The 14,583-nt window shown below is 55.2% G+C and overlaps 3 non-coding genes across 3 annotated transcripts; 2 read left to right on the plus strand and 1 right to left on the minus strand.

Moving 5' to 3' along the window:
* Nucleotides 1-3,301: 3,301 nt before the first annotated feature.
* Nucleotides 3,302-3,493, minus strand: LOC140214947 (U2 spliceosomal RNA). The gene has a single exon (XR_011891873.1). It is a non-coding gene; the product is annotated as a U2 spliceosomal RNA (small nuclear RNA).
* A 5,651-nt stretch (nt 3,494-9,144) lies between these two features.
* Nucleotides 9,145-10,959, plus strand: LOC140214949 (small subunit ribosomal RNA). The gene has a single exon (XR_011891875.1). It is a non-coding gene; the product is annotated as a small subunit ribosomal RNA (ribosomal RNA).
* Nucleotides 10,960-12,533: 1,574 nt separating this feature from the next.
* On the plus strand, nt 12,534-12,686 carry LOC140214946 (5.8S ribosomal RNA). The gene has a single exon (XR_011891872.1). It is a non-coding gene; the product is annotated as a 5.8S ribosomal RNA (ribosomal RNA).
* The last annotated feature ends 1,897 nt before the right edge of the window (nt 12,687-14,583 follow it).

The following is a 14,583-nucleotide window of genomic DNA, read 5'->3' on the forward strand; positions in this document are numbered from 1 at the left end:
TTACCCTTTTGTTACCGCGGCTTCGAAACCGTGCGTAATACCAATTTAATTGTGTCCTGGTTGGCCGTTTGTCAGCACTTTGTGTTCTTCTAGAAAATCAACTACTAGTTTATAAATTACGTGCGCGAAATTTTCCTCCGTGTGCACCACCAAAATACTTAAAGAAGAGAGAATGCGTCCGGGGCCTTGGGATTTCGAAAATGCCGTGCTCTGAAATTTTCACATCCGCCATTGGAAAGATAATTATTATCCGTCGTAAAAAAGAAAAAAAAAAAGAAAGAAATCACATTTGAAATTATCATTGAAAGTGGCCACGTTTTTCGGGGCATGTCTTGATGAAATAATTTCAGTTCAGTTCAGCATGATTGGATTTCATCTTTTCCAGTATTCTCAGTACTCTCGTTGTAGTACCAATTGCCGGCAGATTTTTTTTTTAGTTGTTTAGAGTTATACATTCCTGAACGATGTTTTTCTTTTCCTCAAAGCTAGCCATAGAACCAGCGCTTTCTATAAAATCATGACAATAAGAATCCAGCATATCGGTTCATCTTCGGCGCGATTAAAGTTCGGGAACTGGCGATTTTTTATTGCCGTGATCAAGAAGGTTAACACCAGATAAGGCGTGATATTTCAGCATACCAGTCACGATATCTAATCGAATCTAAGATTGAAATGGCGTTCTGAATTCTTTCGGTTCCAGATAGAAAGAAACAGAAAAAAAAAAAAAAAGAAAGGATGTGATTGATTGCCATTCAAATCTGAAGACCGCGTGGAGAAAGTGTTCCGGTTTACATTCGGCAAATCAAAATGAACGGCTAAAATTAATCCATCGTCTGGTTTCATGCGCGAGATCACGTAAAAGGCAGCCATTCTTCTTAGCATGGTTTCTCTCTTTTGCTCTCTCATTCGCGCACGGAAATTTCTTCGTACGGGAATTTTATGAAGCGAAGGCGGCTGCAGACCATTTTCTTTGTTTAGTTCATGTTCGTAGGCGCAAATTACAAACCTAACACTTGGAGCAACATTTCCACTACTCTAGAGGGGCATAAACTGTAGACAGTGCACGCTTTCTCATTTATCCAATCGCTCGCAAACACATTGCATTGCTAGTCTACAGTGGCAATACAAAGTGACGTTTCACCATGCACGTCGAAGTTCATTACCAGTACCGCGCCAGCATCGACCGGCCGGCGAAGCGACGAGCTCAGCAGCGCATGCGCAAGGCCCGACACCACCCCAACCGAGCTTCCCTGCTTATCGGAGAGAGCAAGTGCGCGTGAACACGGGCGCGTCTGAGTATCTGGATTTAAAAAAAAAAAGAAAAAGAAAGCGTTTCCGAGATATTGACAAAGACAAGTGGTCGCGGTCGCTCTGAATCTTATCGTATTATAGAAAACGTGGGATGGCGGCGCTTCCTCGAGGGTCAGAAAGTACAATCGTCGAACTAGGTGGCAAGTGGAGTACATCCTTTTTCTTGGAACGGTTTGCAATTGACTGCTTGAATGTGCCGACCACGCGTCGCGGGTCGCGTATAGAGCCAACCGTTGGCAAGCACGCGTCTAGCGTAGCAGCAGAACCGATCGCGGTTGCGATAACCCATCGTTGGCAGCGAAAAAGAAAAACACCCACACGCAGTTTGTAGCAATAACCGTACAAATCAATGTGGTTTTAAATATAGCTTCACTGGTCACCCAAGAAGGGCACCGAAACTTTCTCATGACGCACACCGCTGTAGTCCACAAAGAACAAAGCGCACAAAATAGATATGATACAGCCGCACCGCATTATTTCGTGTTTTCACCATTTCATTACTTTCGTGTGCATGCGCGCTAGGGCCACGCAGGCCAGGAGTAAAAGGCACGAAAAAAAAAAAAAAAATGGTACGCAATCCTAAGCTTTGACTTGACTGCTGTGGCACTCGCATTTGTGTTCTTTACCTTAGGCGAACGCAATGCGCAAACTGAACTGGAATTTCCAATAATGGAAATTCCTGTTTGGCTCATATTTGCGTTTTTCGCCCGAGCAAGCGCTTCACTGCACTACGCTTTGCCCCTTCAACGTGGCTACACTGCCCGGCAGGCGTGTTCTGCGTAGGGCCGAACCTGCAGGCAAAAAGCATGGGCGCCGCCATCTTGTTGAGAGCGGCGCCAGGGACACAATCGCGCCTAGCTCATTGAGTTTTCCCCCAAAACTGAAAAAAATTTGACTTCATTAAACGAGAAAGATGCCACGAGTGTCCCAACAAAAAGCTTTGAGGATTACCGAAGGGTAACTGAGGGCGACGCAACGGGCTCTGGAAAGAAGGATGATGGGTGTGGCGTCACGGGGGGATCGGAATAGAGCAGATTGGGGTGTGCGAGAACAAACGCTCGTTAATGACACCAAAGTTTAAACCAGGAAAAACAAATGGGCATGCGCAGGGCATGCAATCTGGGGGGAAGATAACCGGTGGCCATTAAGGGTTACAGACTGAATTCCGAGAGGAGGGAAGCGTAGCAGGGGGTGGCAGAAAGGTAGGAGGGCAGATTAGATTAGGGACTACATGGCGACAATCGGCACCTGACCGGGGTACTTGGAGGATCATGGGAGATGCCTTTGCCCTGCAGTGGGCGTAGCCAGGATGATGATGATGATGATGTTCATGATGAAAAGGTAGCAACAGGTCTTCGTAACATACAGGTTAGAAAGATGAGGCACCTTTTAACCCTTGAATATATTTCGCCACATTCGGGCATACGACAAGTTTGTTTTCGAGGCGCTCGGTCCCACTGCTGCGAAAATGTGTACACAAAGGCTGCACAGTAGTTGCCAGAAATCGGGCACTCTATTTTTCTTTCATAGGGAATCTTTCTTCCACTTGGGCAGCGGATTTCGGCGGCAGGGCGAGCTTGCGTGGGCGCGGTGGTTTACGGATCCAAGCGATAGTGAACTCCAAAATCCAGTGTTGGCTTTGAGTGGGATTCATATTGATTGCGAACCCCACGGCTAATCCTACCCCCCATCCCCCCAAGTGGCTCTTTACAGGAGACAATCATTCAGAGACATCGGACAAATAGGAATTCTGGTTCTTTCTTTTGCTTTCATTAATTTTTCTCGAAGCCCATAACTAGAAATTTGCTGGAGCGGCTGTCCCATTTGCGACGCAACAAGTGCGACGCTACACACAGATGGAGTGGCAGTTTAATTACTCTCGTGGTCCGCGAACCGGCATCGTTGCGTGTAGTATAGGAATGGTGCGTGTCAAGTCAGTGCTCGCGTTGAGCTTGTGCTCTTCATTTTGATTGAATGAAGTCTCACCTAAGTGAGCGGGGCCGATCCCGGAGGTAGTGCAATACCGGGCCGACCTGCGGCGGAGGTGAAGCAGGCTTCAAGCACTCCGCCAACTTCCAAAAATAGGTTTAATATCGTGGGTCCATATAGAACCCGTATCAGATATTAAGCTGATAAGAACAGAGTTTTTTATTTATGCTAGTTACAAATACATCAAAAATATGTTACAAAACCAAGGAAAAAACGGATAAAAGGTGTATAATCTAAAAACGCAAACAAATGACTAAAAAAACTAGTTAGTGGTGTTAGTGATAAAAGGCTAAAACTGTAAAGGTGTAAAATACATGGCAAAACGCTTCTCTAAAACATAAAAGATCATTAAGAGGTGCCTACATGGGCTTTAAAAATCTTCGTAGATGGGCTTCGTAAATCTTCGTACATGGGCTTTAAAAATCTACACTTTGATCTTAGCCAAAAGGCCGAGAAGCGATGTCCTTCACTTCACTTCATTGTACTACTGCCTTGTGGGCGCCCTGCCGACATGGGTAACCTCAGCAACAGCGTGGGCAATATTATAAAATTCAGCCTGTGTACAGACTCAACGCTCCCTATCTCACGGATGAATTCGCAACGCCTCAGTCTTTCGCTGTTAACGAAACGCTGTCGCGTAGAAACGAGACCCGAGTGCAAGCTTGCTTGTAACGCGAAACCAACCAAGGCAACCTCGTAGAAAACGGAACAGGCGAGCGGAAAAAAAACGCGCCAGGGGAATGCTTACTTCCGTCTGAATGCGACCGCTCAAGGTGACCTTCCTTGAGGGCTTCGTTTCAAGCCCGTGTGCAATTGTAATATACTACGCGCATTTCCTTCATTTCTTTTTATTTACCGCAAGGCCCACTGAAAATTTTGATACGGCACAGGCCGGGACGGATCGCAACGTGTCGAATCGACCGGTAGAATTAGGTAGCATGCCCCATGTACGAAGACGAGCAACATAGAAGTGAATGACAAAATAAATATAGAAAACGCTGCACACTCCTTCCAACCGGAAACATAGAGGGGAGAAAGATCGCCATCTGAAACACAGGCATTGTAAAAAAAAGAAAAAAAAAAGTGCTACCTCATCATCTTTACCATTACCGTGTGTGTGTATGTATATATGCATGTGTGTGTGTGTGTGTTTGTGTATTTATATATATATATATATATATATATATATATATATACGCACACATGCTAGCATAGCTTAAACGCAGCTGGAAAGCTCAGCCTTGCACAAGAACCACCCCCTGTCGCAAACCCCTTTGAAACATTCAAATGCCAAACACGAGTAGAGCGAGGTCGTTCGAACCTGGCGCCAAAACGCATTGGCGCCATCTGTGTACGGAACTAGGAAAACCTGCGGACTTTGCAATACAGAAAGAAAGGTAGATGGCGCGAGCTAACGCTCCATTGCATACTAAGAACGAGAGTTAGTGAATAATGGCAGAAACGTCTTGGGAAGAGAAAAAAAAAAAAAACACGCAAAAGTTGTTGGCTTGTGCAAGCACTCTATGTTACAGCGATTAAAGAGCATAGCATCTTCTACAACAGCAGCTACAAAAAGAAGAAGAACGTGAGAGAGGGAGAGAGACAGGCGTGTTTCTTTGGAATGCAGAGCATGCAGCACATACTATAAAGTGCCAAAGAGACGGGGAAAGCAGATGGCGCGAAGGTGTATGTCCTCAAAGCTTGAAAGCAATTTCTAAATTACATGTACCGAAGTCCACCTACTCTCATCAGGTTGCTCCCGCCTCCAGTTGCGTTTAAAGTGAAATTACAGTCGCCTCAAAGGCAGACAGAGAGAGAGTGAAAATAGGTACACTTGCTTCGCGCAGCTGCAGCCGTTCAAATTTTACAGCAAGAGCACTCCCGAAGCAACAAAGTCCGCTGCCGCCTGGGCGCAATGCGCTCGCTTCAGTAAATTGCCGTGCTGGCCTCGGCAACCAAGAGGTGTAGTGCGGCAGACTGCTGCATTGTAGCACACCGCAAACCGTGCAGACGTAAGCGATCGCCTCGACATCGCTGCGAGCGCTCGAAGAGACAAAGTCCGAAACCACGTGTGCCGGGGCGGTGCGAGCGCGACGCCTTTGACGCAACTTTTGCGTACAAGCCGCCGCACCGCCACGACGGAATCGCTGGCATCCCGCACGCAGCTGCATTGTGTCACGCCGGCAATCGTTGAAACACCACGCAGTCGTCGGCGTCGGCCCCGACATGGTTGCGAGCGCTGGAAGAGACAAAGTCCGAAACCGCGTGTGCCGGGGCGGCGCGAGCGCGACGCCTTTGACGCAACTTTTGCGTACAAGCCGCCGCACGGACACGACGGAGCCGGTGTCACCCTGCAGAGGGCTGCACTATAGCACGCCGGGAACCGGCAAAGAACCGCGCAGACGTCGTCGTTGGCCGCGGCGTTGCCGCGAGCACGCGAAGAGACAAAGTCCGAAAGGACGTCAGCCGGGGCGTCGAGCACGCCGCCCGCACTGTTCGCACGCGTGCTCGGAAATGGCGAAGGGGCCGCGCTAGCGTGCCTTGAATCGGTGAGCGGCGGTACCGCGGCGATCGCCAGAGCTCGAATCCGCCCTGCAAAAGCCAAATATTGGCGCTCGGCTCGGCGCAGTACGCCGCCGCGTCGCACGAGTACGGCCCCATGGAGGTCTGGGCACTTATCGCTGCTACTGTAAGGGGCCGTACGGCCCCGGCCGACATTGTACCGTAGTGCGATTTTCGGCTTGCGCGTGCTCGTGGCGTAGTCCGCGCACCGTTCCGACGTCGACAATCGTGCCCACGACTACGCGAGCGCTGGAAGAGACAAAGTCCGAAACCGCGTGTGCCGGGGCGGCGCGAGCGCGACGCCTTTGACGCAACTTTTGCGTACAAGCCGCCGCACGGACACGACGGAGCCGGTGTCGCCCTGCAGAGGGCTGCACTATAGCACGCCGGGAACCGGCAAAGAACCGCGCAGACGTCGTCGTTGGCCGCGGCGTTGCCGCGAGCACGCGAAGAGACAAAGTCCGAAACGACGTCAGCCGGGGCGTCGAGCACGCCGCCCGCACTGTTCGCACGCGTGCTCGGAAATGGCGAAGGGGCCGCGCTAGCGTGCCTTGAATCGGTGAGCGGCGGTACCGCGGCGATAGCCAGAGCTCGAATCCGCCCTGCAAAAGCCAAATATTGGCGCTCGGCTCGGCGCAGTACGCCGCCGCGTCGCACGAGTACGGCCCCATGGAGGTCTGGGCACTTATCGCTGCTACTGTAAGGGGCCGTACGGCCCCGGCCGACATTGTACCGTAGTGCGATTTTCGTCTTGCGCGTGCTCGTGGCGGTGTCCGCGCACCGTTCCGACGTCGACAATCGTGCCCACGACTACGCGAGCGCTGGAAGAGACAAAGTCCGAAACCGCGTGTGCCGGGGCGGCGCGAGCGCGACGCCTTTGACGCAACTTTTGCGTACAAGCCGCCGCACGGACACGACGGAATCGCTGGCATCCCGCACGCAGCTGCATTGTGTCACGCCGGCAATCGTTGAAACACCACGCAGTCGTCGGCGTCGGCCCCGACATGGTTGCGAGCGCTGGAAGAGACAAAGTCCGAAACCGCGTGTGCCGGGGCGGCGCGAGCGCGACGCCTTTGACGCAACTTTTGCGTACAAGCCGCCGCACGGACACGACGGAGCCGGTGTCGCCCTGCAGAGGGCTGCACTATAGCACGCCGGGAACCGGCAAAGAACCGCGCAGACGTCGTCGTTGGCCGCGGCGTTGCCGCGAGCACGCGAAGAGACAAAGTCCGAAACGACGTCAGCCGGGGCGTCGAGCACGCCGCCCGCACTGTTCGCACGCGTGCTCGGAAATGGCGAAGGGGCCGCGCTAGCGTGCCTTGAATCGGTGAGCGGCGGTACCGCGGCGATCGCCAGAGCTCGAATCCGCCCTGCAAAAGCCAAATATTGGCGCTCGGCTCGGCGCAGTACGCCGCCGCGTCGCACGAGTACGGCCCCATGGAGGTCTGGGCACTTATCGCTGCTACTGTAAGGGGCCGTACGGCCCCGGCCGACATTGTACCGTAGTGCGATTTTCGTCTTGCGCGTGCTCGTGGCGGTGTCCGCGCACCGTTGCGACGTCGACAATCGTGCCCACGACTACGCGAGCGCTGGAAGAGACAAAGTCCGAAACCGCGTGTGCCGGGGCGGCGCGAGCGCGACGCCTTTGACGCAACTTTTGCGTACAAGCCGCCGCACGGCCACGACGGAGCCGGTGTCACCCTGCAGAGGGCTGCACTGTAGCACGCCGGGAACCGGCAAAGAACCGCGCAGACGTCGTCGTTGGCCGCGGCGTTGCCGCGAGCACGCGAAGAGACAAAGTCCGAAACGACGTCAGCCGGGGCGTCGAGCACGCCGCCCGCACTGTTCGCACGCGTGCTCGGAAATGGCGAAGGGGCCGCGCTAGCGTGCCTTGAATCGGTGAGCGGCGGTACCGCGGCGATCGCCAGAGCTCGAATCCGCCCTGCAAAAGCCAAATATTGGCGCTCGGCTCGGCGCAGTACGCCGCCGCGTCGCACGAGTACGGCCCCATGGAGGTCTGGGCACTTATCGCTGCTACTGTAAGGGGCCGTACGGCCCCGGCCGACATTGTACCGTAGTGCGATTTTCGTCTTGCGCGTGCTCGTGGCGGTGTCCGCGCACCGTTGCGACGTCGACAATCGTGCCCACGACTACGCGAGCGCTGGAAGAGACAAAGTCCGAAACCGCGTGTGCCGGGGCGGCGCGAGCGCGACGCCTTTGACGCAACTTTTGCGTACAAGCCGCCGCACGGCCACGACGGAGCCGGTGTCACCCTGCAGAGGGCTGCACTGTAGCACGCCGGGAACCGGCAAAGAACCGCGCAGACGTCGTCGTTGGCCGCGGCGTTGCCGCGAGCACGCGAAGAGACAAAGTCCGAAACGACGTCAGCCGGGGCGTCGAGCACGCCGCCCGCACTGTTCGCACTCGTGCTCGGAAATGGCGAAGGGGCCGTGCTAGCGTGCCTCGAATCGATCGGCCGGGGGCCCCGTAGGGCGACAGACAGGCAATTGTGCAGGAAACCGTACTGGCCATTGGCGAGAAATTGCCGTTCGCGCATTCGGTGGACGCGCTGCGCTTTCACGACTTCGGCATTGTGCTGCCGACGTAAGCTTTCAATCTTGCTCGCGGCGTTACGAGGCGGCACGATTTTCGCCAAACGCTCGTCGAAAGTGGCACGAGTACGGCCCCATGGAGGTCTGGGTACTTATCGCTGCTATTATATGGGGGTCCCAGAGAGCAGTCGCCCCCAAAGCGACCTGGGTGTTTGATATGCGGCGGGCTTCGTGCCCGTCAAGCGTGTCCCCGGTATCGCTCCCGTGGATCCCACAGCTGACGTCTGCAGCCTCATCCGCTTGATGCGTTAGGGGCTGGTTGTCGGACGACGCTTTTTCCACGATATCGAAGTGTGTTCCGCATCGTCCTCGGACGAATCAAATACGAAAGCGCCGAAGGCGCGGGCGTGACCCGTCGCCTAGCGGCTTTGCCGTCTCGGCTACGTTGCAAGTGTCGGTCGGTCCACCAGTGCTGCGGGCTCGAGAGAAACCGCAAGCCGCGATCGAGTCGACACAACCGGTCTATCGAGAATGTTGCGTGCTTCTTGCCGCGTGGCGATACCCGGCCCTGCGGGGAGGGCGCCGTTGCGAGCTCGAACGCCGTCGTCTCGGACTGTGCAAAGTGCTACCCTTTGCGAGAACGAAGCGTGTTGGGGCGCCTGAAGGTGGCCTCGGCATCGCAAAAACGGCGTCCGGCCTGCTTGAAAGGCTGGACGCGCAGTTGAACGATTACCTGGTTGATCCTGCCAGTAATCATATGCTTGTCTCAAAGATTAAGCCATGCATGTCTAAGTACATGCCGAAATAAGGCGAAACCGCGAATGGCTCATTAAATCAGTTATGGTTCCTTAGATCGTTTCTTCCTACTTGGATAACTGTGGCAATTCTAGAGCTAATACATGCAGTGAGCCTGAAGCCCTTTGGGCGACGGGTGCTTTTATTAGACCAAGATCGATCGGGTTTCGGCCCGTATTGTGTGGTGACTCTGGATAACTTTGTGCTGATCGCATGGCCACGAGCCGGCGACGTTTCTTTCAAGTGTCTGCCTTATCAACTTTCGATGGTAGGTTACTTGCTTACCATGGTTGTTACGGGTAACGGAGAATCAGGGTTCGATTCCGGAGAGGGAGCCTGAGAAACGGCTACCACATCCAAGGAAGGCAGCAGGCGCGCAAATTACCCACTCCCGGCACGGGGAGGTAGTGACGAAAAATAACAATACGGGACTCTTTTGAGGCCCCGTAATTGAAATGAGTACACTCTAAATCCTTTAACGAGGATCAATTGGAGGGCAAGTCTGGTGCCAGCAGCCGCGGTAATTCCAGCTCCAATAGCGTATACTAAAGCTGCTGCGGTTAAAAAGCTCGTAGTTGGATCTCAGTTCCAGACGAGTAGTGCATCTACCCGATGCGACGGCTCGGACTGAACATCATGCCGGTCCTTTCTTGGTGCACTTCATTGTGTGCCTCGAGAAGGCCGGTGCTTTTACTTTGAAAAAATTAGAGTGCTCAACGCAGGCGAGTCGCCTGAATAAACTTGCATGGAATAATAGAACAAGACCTCGTTTCTGTTCTGTTGGTTTTTGGAATACGAGGTAATGATTAAGAGGGACAGACGGGGGCATTCGTATTGCGGCGCTAGAGGTGAAATTCTTGGACCGTCGCAAGACGAACTACTGCGAAAGCATTTGCCAAGAATGTTTTCTTTGATCAAGAACGAAAGTCAGAGGTTCGAAGGCGATCAGATACCGCCCTAGTTCTGACCATAAACGATGCCAACCAGCGATCCGCCTGAGTTACTCAAATGACTCGGCGGGCAGCTTCCGGGAAACCAAAGTGTTTGGGTTCCGGGGGAAGTATGGTTGCAAAGCTGAAACTTAAAGGAATTGACGGAAGGGCACCACCAGGAGTGGAGCCTGCGGCTTAATTTGACTCAACACGGGAAAACTTACCCGGCCCGGACACTGGGAGGATTGACAGATTGAGAGCTCTTTCTTGATTCGGTGGATGGTGGTGCATGGCCGTTCTTAGTTGGTGGAGCGATTTGTCTGGTTAATTCCGATAACGAACGAGACTCTAGCCTATTAAATAGGTGCGGGGTTCCCAGCACCTTACAACCTTCTTAGAGGGACAAGCGGCTCCTAGCCGCACGAAACAGAGCAATAACAGGTCTGTGATGCCCTTAGATGTCCGGGGCCGCACGCGCGCTACACTGAAGGAAGCAGCGTGTCTTTATCCCTGTCTGAAAAGACTGGGTAACCCGTGGAACTTCTTTCGTGATTGGGATAGGGGCTTGCAATTGTTCCCCTTGAACGAGGAATTCCCAGTAAGCGCGAGTCATAAGCTCGCGTTGATTACGTCCCTGCCCTTTGTACACACCGCCCGTCGCTACTACCGATTGAATGATTTAGTGAGGTCTTCGGACCGATGTCCGGCGCGGCCTTTCGGTTGCGCCGGTCTGTTGGAAAGATGACCAAACTTGATCATTTAGAGGAAGTAAAAGTCGTAACAAGGTTTCCGTAGGTGAACCTGCGGAAGGATCATTACCGGATTGTGAAGGGTGGCGAGCGCCATTGTTTCTACCCCGTGTGGGTGAAGCAGCTCGCTGCGCCCGACGCTTTCCGCCGCTGGCCCCGCTTGGACGCGGGGACGGCTATACCCGAACATGCCGGGGACTGCCTGAATTTTGAGGGGCGCCCCGTGCCAAATTTGTTGCGCCCAGTGGACGCCGGCTGCAACCTTGGACGGTTGGCTTGGCCGCGCCCGCGGGTAGAAACGGCGTAACGCACACTGGGTGGGCTTTCTGTCCGCTTTGGCGCTCTTGCGCGGAATGGGAGTAAGACGACCCGACCTGCTGCTTTGCCCAGTACGAGGGGAACGGCGAAGCGTGCGGTCGGTCAAGGAACTGACGGTCGAGAGCTAATGCCGCTGCCGCTTAGTACACACACGGAACCGTGGTGCGAGCGCTCTCCCGTCCTCCGCGGCAAACGCTGCCGAGTCTGAAAAGTCTGGCGGCTGCCGGTCGCTTCCTGCGGCGAGTATGGAGTAACGACCCGACTTTGTTGCCGCCCAAGTACTAAAGGAACGGTGTGGCGCTCGGTCGGTCATGGAACTGTCGGTATGAGGGTGCGGCTGCCAAGTACGGAAGGAACCGTGGCCTAAAGTGCTCTCCCGTCCTCCGCGGCAAATGCCACCGAGTCCGAAAGGGCCGGAGGCTGCCGGTCGGCTCCTGCTCGTGACGCGCGAGGTGTCGAGATCGCGGTTTAATGCGACGACGTCTGCAGGCTATTCGCCCGCCGCCGAGGGAAAGGCGGCGTTGCTGCGAAGTACCGAAGGAAACGCGGCTTTGCTACGTCGGAAGCGTTCTGCGGTTAGCGGACTTGTGCGCTTTGGGAAGGCGCCGCACGTCGAAAGAGGAAGTACGGACAGACGAGGGACTGTAGTCCCGGATTCGAACGCACTTGCGGCCAGGCCCTTGCTGGCTTCGTCTTCCGCCTCAAGTAGACTTGTTGTGGCGCCGGCGCAGGGAGCCGTCCCTGGCACTGGCCGAGTGGTTTTGGAGAGCTGCGCGAGTACGCGCGCCGGGCTCTTGTCTTTCGTCTCAAGTAGGCTGTTGGATCAACAGCGGTTATGCTGCGGCGATCTGCCGATGCGAAAGTGTGTGTGTGTTTGAGGCCCTTCTATGAACCTACTGCTGACTGAAGCGAAGCACGTCGATGGGGGTGAAGCCCTGCCCGTGGCCGTGTAGCCGTTAAAGACTCCACAGCGGCTTAGCCCTAATCATGGCTCTGTCGCTCTTTGCAATTTTTAGTGGAGCGATGTGAACGTGCACACGAGACACACGGGTCCGGTGGTTGGATGGCAGGTAAAACCGGCTTCGAGTGCGCGCAAACGGCATAAGCTACCTCGAGGGCAAGCGAGGAAGGCGTGGGCGCAAAACACACGCGCGAGTAGCAGGAGTGGAGTGCCATTAGGCTTTCAGCTGCTGAGACGCGGCCGCCGAAAGAGCGAGACTGGAGGAGCGCACGCCGAAAGGCGCTCTTCGAAACCACACACAGGGAGACGCCACGTGCCTAAAACCCTGGTTGTACTGTACTGAATTGAACAAACTATTTTTCACGACTCTAAGCGGTGGATCACTCGGTTCTCGGGTCGATGAAGAACGCAGCCAGCTGCGAGACTTGGTGTGAATTGCAGGACACACTGAGCACTGATTCTTTGAACGCACATTGCGGCCTTGGGTCTTCCCTTGGCTTCGTCTGTCTGAGGGTCGGATCACATATCAAGAGAGACTTCGGCGCACAGGGAACGTGCGTCCGTCGACTCGTTTTGACCGCGTCGGCATCATGGACAGTACGTTGAGCGCTAAAGCCACGCGCCAGCGGCCTCACGAGAGGGAGACGGTGGCAAACCGTTGTGCCAATTCTTCGAAAAGACGGAAACGAGGCATTACTACTGCAGCGTGACGAGTGCGCGCCTCTAGCAAGACCGCCGCAGGATGGAGTCGGATACCTGCAGGGAAAGAGCGGTCCAAGCACGAGGCGCGAACGTCTGTTGCCATGTAGCGCGCACGTTTGCGAGAGAGTCGGAAGCGCACGCTTGCGTGCACGGAAAACGTGGGAATGAAACGCCGGCCGATTCCCGCGCCGTGCGCAAAGCCAGCGCGATCGCAATTTGCGCTGTTTGCCTTCGAAGTACGTCGAGCTCCAGAGCTGGTCGCTCGTTCACGTCACCGCAGTTGTGTGGGCGCCCTTCCGGGCTTCGTCGCAGGAATGGGAATCGGCAGATTCTTGCGAGGAGCGGGGAGGAGAAGGGTGGCCCCCGAAAGCGGTTCGACGCGACAGCGCAGTCTGCGAGCGAGAAGAGTCACGGCACGGCGGAGAATTGCCGCGAAACGGAAAATGTCTCCTTCGAGAGCGTGGGTGCCCCGTTGGCCGAGCTGAAGCGTTCCGTCGTAGTCCGCCGTCGGTCCAAGTGCTTCGCAGTCTCTGTCCCCTAAAGACTGGGCCACTCCAGTTGGGGCAGGGGCGACGCTACACGAGACGATGCCTCCCGCCAGGTTTTAGTCGCCCCTGCGGTGCCCGCTGAAGCGGCGCGCTGCTAAGGCGATCTTTGCCTCGGTGGTGTTTGGGCTTCAGACACGGTCGCTTACCACGCAACTGCTCGTGCGCCGCACGCGCGCAGGCGGTTCACCGCCTGCCAGCCTCGTCTATAAGTAGCTCCGTGTTGGGCGAAGGACGTGGTAGGGCGTCGCACTCGGTTGGCGCTGGGTTTTCGAACGTGTCGAGTCCTTTTCGGCATACCGCTCGTATGACGCACGCGCGCAGGCGTTGTGCCGCCTGCCAGCCTTGTCCGTAAGGACGTGGCAGGGCGTCGTACTCGGTCGTGCTGGAATGGGCGAAAGCGATGTATCCGTTGTCGACCTCAGATCAGGCGAGACAACCCGCTGAATTTAAGCATATCACTAAGCGGAGGAAAAGAAACCAACAGGGATTCCCCGAGTAGCTGCGAGCGAAACGGGACCGAGCCCAGCACCGAATCCCCCGTCCTTGCAGGCGGTCGGGAAATGTGGTGTATGGGAGGCGACGTTCTCGGGTGTTTGCGACGGTGCAAGTCCCCCTGACAGGGGCTTGTCCCAGAGTGGGTGCCAGGCCCGTCTCCGCCGTTGCGCGCCCGGGATGAAGCCTCCCGTGAGTCGGGTTGCTTGAGAGTGCAGCCCTAAGTGGGTGGTAAACTCCATCTAAGGCTAAATACGACCGAGAGACCGATAGTTCACAAGTACCGTGAGGGAAAGTTGAAAAGAACTTTGAAGAGAGAGTTCAAGAGTACGTGAAACCGCTTAGAGTAAAACGGGTGGGCCCTCGAAGCTCGAAAGCGGTGGGATTCAGTCTCCGGAAGACCGCGGAGCCGGCGGCGTCGGGTAAACGGCCCCCTTCGGGGGGCTGTTCCGGCTGCTGGCACGCAGACGCGGTCTCCAGGGTGCGCACTTCCCACCGCCGGTAGAACGCCGCGACGGACGCGGGTCAATGGGAAAAGTACGACTTTGAGTCCGGCTATGGAGGTGACCTGCCCGTCCCTTCGGGGACGGCACGCGGGAGTTATACCTCGCCGTGCACGAGAAGTTCGTCACCCCGTCCAGGCCCCATGGGCTTCTCCCGGCTGTCGGGAGG

Source organism: Dermacentor andersoni, unplaced genomic scaffold, assembly GCF_023375885.2.
Source record: "Dermacentor andersoni unplaced genomic scaffold, qqDerAnde1_hic_scaffold ctg00000761.1, whole genome shotgun sequence".
NCBI lineage: Eukaryota > Metazoa > Arthropoda > Arachnida > Ixodida > Ixodidae > Dermacentor > Dermacentor andersoni.